This window comes from Penaeus japonicus, unplaced genomic scaffold (genome assembly GCF_977035675.1).
Source record: "Penaeus japonicus unplaced genomic scaffold, GWHDUDI00000001_assembly GWHDUDI00000013, whole genome shotgun sequence".
Taxonomy (NCBI): domain Eukaryota; kingdom Metazoa; phylum Arthropoda; class Malacostraca; order Decapoda; family Penaeidae; genus Penaeus; species Penaeus japonicus.
Window position 1 is genome coordinate 33,817,202 of NW_028234415.1, and position 7,500 is coordinate 33,824,701.

Sequence of the window (7,500 nt, forward strand, 5' to 3'; positions counted from 1 at the left end):
AGAAGGATAAGAAAAGGAAGAAAAAGAAGGAGGCGACGAAAAAACAACAAAAAACAAAAACAAAAGCAGAATAAGAAAAAGAAAGAGAGAAAGAAAGAAAGAAAGAAAGAAAGAAAGAAAACACGCAAAAAACATACGAACCAAAACCGAACATTCCAAAAGAGCTGCAGCAACCAATTGCAGCAAAGAAGCTTTCATTCCAAGGTAGGGGGAGGGGGAGGGGGGAGGGGGAGGGAGAAAAGGGAAGGAGGAGGGCAAGGGTGGTATGCTTAGGTTGGCCAGCGCACAGGAGGGAATTCAGCACCATCAACCACAGGATGTTGATTGCAAGCGCTTGCGTGAGTCAGCGAGCAAGATGATTATGCCTTCGGGTAATGGGAATGCTTTCGGAATGCTTTCCACGCGAGGATGAGAGTGGTGGAATGATTGGCAGGTTGATGTGTGTATGTGGAAGCAAAGATCCAATCCAATGCAGAATTACTCGGGGGCAATCATTGATTGGAAGGTCACGGATCGCAGGAATAATAGAGGAGAAGAAGAAGAAGGAGGAGGATAATGATGATAATAACAACAGCAAAAATAATAATAATAATAATAATAATAATAATAATAACAATGATAATAATCATAATCATAATCATAATCATAATAATAATAACAATAATAATAATCATAATAATAATGAGGAAGGTTAGAAAAAGGAATACGAGAAAGTCTACTGTCCTCTACAGCAAAACAAAAAGACAAAGAATGACAAGAAAACAAAACCAAAATACTCAATAATGCAGAACATCTCCACAATAAAATAATAACAATCAAATGACAATAATAATAACAGTGGCAATAACGCTGACAAAAGACAACATGCAATGCAGGACAAGCAACGTGAAGAGCAATCTAATGAGCAATGGCTACGCGCAGCAGAGGTGTTCAAGGCAGAAGAGCCAGAGGGCAATAAATAATGAAGAAGAAAAAGGAATGAAAACGGCGCTTGGCTTCTCCCAGTTCAAAAAAAGTCCAAAGAAACAGACGGCCCAAGTTCTGTTGTGCTCTCACCCCCCTCTCTCTCTCTCTCTCTCTCTCTCTCTCTCTCTCTCTCTCTCTCTCTCTCTCTCTCGATTTTGTTTTTCTTATTTTTTTTCTCTATGTCTTTCTTTTCCTTTGTTTCTCCTGCTCTCTCCCTCTTCTTCTTCTCCTCCTCCTCCTTTTCACTCACTCTTTTTCACTTACTCAAACTCTCCTTCCTTCCCCCCTTCCTCCCTCCCTCCCTCCCCCCTCCTGTTATTGATTCCCGAGATTTACGGCAACGACCCTTTTTGCGCGCGGGAATCTGTTGCCGGCCGCCATTCTCGCGGTAAGCGCTCCCGGCCCGACCGCTCAGGCGAGGCCACTTCGACACACGAACCAAAACAAAATTAAAAGCGAATTAAAACGAATTAGACGACACAAACGCGAGAACGATGTTGACCGCCGTTTTTATCGACACCTTAAAATAAGGAAGATGAGACGTACATTAATAACACCGCCGCCATCACTATCAGTATCACCATCATCATCATCACCATTAATCACATAACACCTAAAGTTCAAGGGTTCATCTGAGGAAGACGAGAGGGGGGTGGGGGGACACAAAAGATTCACAAGTCCACCCCCTCCCTCCCCTTCCTCCCTCTACCCTCATCCCTTCCCCCGTCCCCCTCCTTTCCCCTTGGAATCCCTCTCTCACATCCCCTCCTTTCCCTCGAACACACACACTCTCTCTATCTCTTCCCCTTTATCCCTATCCCTATCCCCCTCAGAGAGAGAGAGAGAGAGAGAGAGAGAGTGAGAGTGAGAGTGAGAGTGAGAGTGAGAGAGAGAGAGAGTGAGAGTGAGAGAGAGTGAGAGTGAGAGAGAGAGAGAGAGAGAGAGAGAGTGAGAGTGAGAGTGAGAGTGAGAGTGAGAGAGAGAGAGAGAGTGAGAGAGAGAGAGAGAGAGAGAGAGAGAGAGAGAGAGAGAGAGAGAGAGAGAGAGAGAGAGAAAGAGGCAGGGAGAATTCCATTCACTTCAAAGTAAAGAAAGCAAAAGAAAAAACACACCCAATGTAACGGCGCCCAGTAGATTAAATCCCTCTTTGTTACAGTGATGCTCGGGCGCGTGCGGGAGAGACGGACGGAGGCTGCAAGAAACGCGGAGAGTCGGCGTAGTTGGGGAACGGCGAGGAGGGAGCAAAGAAAGAGGCGGGGACGGGGAGGGGGATGAGGAGGAAGGAAGATGGAAGACGATGAAGGCGGTGAAGAGGAGGAGAGGGGCATATGGGGAGGGAAGGAAGGAGAGTAAAAAAAATGTGTGTGTCAAGTTACTCACCCCCCCCCCCTCCAGTCAGGATGAAGAACCAAGACATAAGATTTAGGAAAGTCCCCCCCCCTCGCCTTGAATTTCCCCCGCACGCAATAGGACCACCCTCCTTCCCCCCAAAAGCCCGATACAGCGAATCAACAACGACTGAGCCACACATCTTACCCCACACCTTCAAACCTCAATCTCATTTGAAAAGAAAGACAAAAAATCATATCATATCGCAAGTCCTAAATCTTATCTCGTATATCCACGTCTCATCGTAATTAATATTTTGATAACGAGACATAAGCGAGGCCTCATTAAAACCCGAATGTGTTGTCGCCAAGAGCCCCCTTTGCTTAGTCTGGTGTGAGGAGGCTGTTCTGTCCCGCACTAATGATGATGAGGATGAGGATGAGGATGGTGGTAGCGGTGATGGTGGTGATGATGAGGATGGTGGTGATGATGATGATGATGGCGGTGATGATGATGATGATGATGATGAAGATTGTGGTGATGGTGGTTGTGGCGGTGGTGATGATGAAGATGAAGACTTATAATTCAGAAAAAGGATAATAAAGATAAAAATAATAATCCTACATCACGCCTCATTGCCAGATCCGCTTACGAGGAACTTGGGCTGTTCACTCGTCGTAAGACCAAATCCGTATTACAATATTGTAAGGGACATGACACAACTATTCCTTGGGAGGCGTCGATAGATCCTACAGCCTCAGGCCCGCGGAAAGGATCTCCGTCCCTTCGCTCATCCTTTACATCCTCGTGCTCTCTCTCTCTCTCTCTCTCTCTCTCTCTCTCTCTCTCTCTCTCTCTCTCTCTCTCTCTCTCTCTCTCTGATCTCCGACAGAGGCATCCAAATCTAGGTTAGTGGGTCCTTTGTGCCACTTCCCTTTTCTATACATTCTACTATTTTCTGAGTCCGACCTACTTCGTCGTGCGTAAATTGTGAGTGTGTGCGTTTGTACGTTCAGGCATTTGTACGACAGCGAGAGCGAGCGAGCAAGCGAGAGAGAGAGAGAGAGAGAGAGAGAGAGAGAGAGAGAGAGAGAGAGAGAGAGAGAGAGGAGGGGGGGGGGAGAGGGAGAGAGGGAGGTAGGGAGAGAGAGAGAGGGAGGGAGAGAGGGAGAGAGAGAGAGAGAATGAGAGAAAGAGAAAGAGAAAGAGAGAGAGAGAGAGCTCGTGATGTGGGATGCAGAGAGTAACTGTAATTTGTACTTCGGTTCGACCCATCGATCGATCGGGACCGCCGTAACACGTGTCTCGCGCTGCACACTGGAAGCCCCTGCGATTGCGACTCGGTAGATAATGTAACACTAACCCTACGGCTGTACACCCCGGTTACGGCGCCTCTACTGAGATCACGCTCTTAGGGTCAATTTATTTCTTCTCTATCTTTATCTTTCTCTCTTTCTCTCGCTTCTGGAAATACGGGAAGTTGAGGTCTTGAGAGAAGAGAGACACAAAGAGCAACACAACAACACAGAGACGAGAGAAGAGAGAGGAAGAAGAAATACAATAGGAAGAAAAAGAAGAATAAGGATGTAAAAAAAGAAGAAAGAAGAAGAAAAAGGATGAAAAAAAAGAAGAAAGAAGAAGAAGAAAGAGAAAGAAGATAAAGAAGACGGAAAAGAGAGAGAAAAAAGTGAAAGAATGAAAGGAAGAATAAGAAACAAGAGACAAGACAAGAAAGAAAAAAAAAATAAAACGAGATGAAAGGAAATGAAAATTAAAGAGTATAAAGTGAAAAAACATTGGAAAGAAAGAAATGAGAAAAAAAATAAAGAAAAGAAAGAAAAAGGAAGTAAAATTGCAAAAGGTAAGAGAAAACATAGAAAAGAAATGAAATAAACAAAAGAAAGAAAGAACAGCAACGAAAAGAAGAAGGCAAAGAATAAGAATAAGAAGAAACAAAATAAATACTAATGACCCTTCAGCCAAGACACAGACATTAATCAATAAACAGACACAAACAGCAAATAAACAAGCAAAAACAATATAGCAACGAAACTAGCCAACAACCAAACTAAAACCACGATAAAAAAGGAAGGCATAGCCACCTTTGCATAAAACACACCTCCGGCTCTCGTCCTCCGCCGCAACCACCTGCCGTACTCCCAGTCCCCTATACCCCTCCCCTATCCCCCCTCCTCCTAATTTCTTCCTCTCTCCCCCCCTCCCCCTCCCCCCTACTCCATCCCCTCTACCCCCTACCGTCATTTCTCTCCCCCTCCCCCCATACTCCATCCCCCTACCCCCTACCCTCATTTCTCTCCCCCTCCCCCCATACTCCATCCCCCTACCCCCTACCCTCATTTCTCTCCCCCTCCCCCCATACTCCATCCCCCTACCCCCTACCCTCATTTCTCTCCCCCTCCCCTCCACCCTCCATTCTTCCCCCCTTCCCCCTGCTCCTCCCGCTCCCCCCCTTAATCCAACATGACAACAGGGTACAAAGCGATCGAACGCGAGGCGGCAACGATAAACAAAAACACGCCTCAACATGAAAAACAACAACAAAAAGACAACAAAAACAAATGAGTAACACAACAACATCGGTGCGTGGCTCATGGATATTGGGGATTTTCATTCCAGCGAAACAAGCATTTCCTTGCACGCAAAGCACGCATACATCAACACGCTTCTGTGGATGTGTGTATTATCTCCGTACTCATGTTCGTCTGGCACATGGTACGCGGCACACACACACACACACACACACACACACACACACACACACACGCACGCACACACACGCACACACACTAGATAAACAAACACCAGTCGAAGTTTCACCAATTCGCCGAAAACCCATGTGTCCTGCGGGCTACCATATCCCCATACCTCCTCCCCTCCCCCTCCCCCTTCCCGTCTCTTTATGCAGTTATTGACATGTAAATTTCCTTTTAAATGAAAAAAAGAAGATGTAGAAGAAGAAAGACAAAAGGAAGAAGAAAGAGGATGAAGAAAGATAAGAAGAAAGAGGAAGAAGAAATACAATAGGAAGAAGAAAGAGGAAGAAAAAGAAGAAAAAGGATGTAAAAAAAAGAAGAAAAGAAGAAAAAGGATGAAAAAAAAGAAGAAAGAAGAAGAAGAAAGAGAAAGAAGATAAAGAAGACGGAAAAGAGAGAGAAAAAAGTAAAAGAATGAAAGGAAGAATAAGGATGTAAAAAAAGAAGAAAGAGAGAGAGAAAAAGAAAGAGAAAGAGAGAAAAAGAAAGAGAGAAAGAAAGAAAGAGAAAGAAAGAAAGAGAGAAAGAGAAAAAGAGAGAAAGAGAAAGAAAGAAAGAGAGAAAGAGAAAGAGAGAAAGAGAAAGAAAAAGAAAGAGAGAAAGAGAAAGAAAGAGAAAGAGAGAAAGAGAGAAAGAGAGAAAAAGAAAGAGAAAGAAAGAAAGAGAGAAAGAGAAAGAGAGAAAGAGAAAGAAAGAAAGAGAGAAAGAGAAAGACAGAAAGAGAAAGAAAGAAAGAGAGAAAGAGAAAGACAGAAAGAGAAAGAAAGAAAGAGAGAAAGAGAAAGACAGAAAGAGAAAGAAAGAAAGAGAGAAAGAGAAAGACAGAAAGAGAAAGAAAGAAAGAGAGAAAGAGAAAGAAAGAAAGAGAAAGAAAGAAAGAGAGAAAGAGAAAGAGAAAGAAAGAAAGAGAGAAAGAGAAAGAAAGAAAGAGAAAGAAAGAAAGAGAGAAAGAGAAAGAAAGAAAGAGAAAGAGAAAGAGAGAGAAAGAGAAAGAGAAAGAGAAAGAAAGAAAGAGAGAAAGAGAAAGAAAGAAAGAGAGAAAGAGAAAGAAAGAAAGAGAGAAAGAGAAAGATAGAAAGAGAAAGAAAGATAGAGAAAGAAAGAGATAGAGAGAGAGAGAAAGAAAAAGAATGATAGAGAGAAAGAGAGAGAAATAAAGAGAAATAAAGAAACAGAGAGAGAGAAAGACAGAAAGAGAAAGAAAGAAAGAGAGAAAGAGGAAGAGAGAAAGAGAAAGAGAGAGAGAGAGAAAGAGAAAGAGAAAGAGAGAGAGAGAAAGAGAGAAAGAGAAAGACAGAAAGAGAAATAAAAGAGAGAAAGAGAAAGACAGAAAGAGACAGAAAGAAAGAGAGAAAGAGAAAGAGAAAGAGAAAGAAAGAAAGAAAGAGAGAAAGAAAGAAAGAGAGAAAGAGAAAGAAAGCGAGAACAAAAGAAAGAGAGAAAGAGAAAGAAAGAGAAAGAAAGAAAGAGAGAAAGAGAAAGAAAGAGAGAGAAAGAAAGAAAGAGAGAAAGAGAAAGAGAGAAAGAGAAAGAAAGAAAGAGAGAAAGAGAAAGAGAGAAAGAGAAAGAGAAAGAGAAGAGAAAAAAGAGAAAGAAAGAAAGAGAGAAAGAGAAAGAGAGAGAAAAAAAAGAGAAAGAAAGAAATAGAGATAGAGAGAAAAAAAGAGAAAGAAAGAAAGAGAGAGAGAGAAAGAGAGAAAGAGAAAGAAAGAAAGAGAGAAAAAGAAAGAGAGAAAGAGAGAGAGAAAGAGAGAAAAAGAAAGACAGAAAGAGAAAGAAAGAAAGAGAAAAGAGAAAGGACGAAAGAGAAAGCAAAGAAAGAGAGAAAGGAGAGAAGAGAAAAGAAAAAGAAAGAGAGAAGAGAAAGAGAGAGTGAGAGAGAGAGTGAAAAAGAGAAAGAGAATAAAGACAGATAAGAGAGAGAAAGAGGAAAGGGAGAAAGAGAAAGACAGAAAGAGAAAGAAAGAAAGAGAGAAAGAGAGAAAGAGAGAAAGAGATAGAGAGGTGGAGAGGCGGCTATAACACAGATGAGGGCCTGCTGACTATTTATAGAATCTCGGCACCAAAAGAAGACACAGCGACAGAACAAGTGGCATAAACGGAAGTCCGACTGACTAAAACCAGACATGCCGCGCACACGTACAAACAAACGAACAAACACAAGTGATGGATTCATGCTGAATAAATTGTAAATAAAATAATGAAGGAAAAAAAAAATCGCTCTATTGCTTCAAGGAAATTCATGTGTTTTCCAGTTTCTTTTTCTCTTCGTTGTTCTCATTACAAGCAGAGACGTACACGCACACAGACAAACAAAAGCACACATGATGACATACGCCTACAACACTAAGAATACATTTGAATCACCATACACTACATACATAAAATTCACAATAGCCCACACATACACCCATACATACTCCCCCCCCTC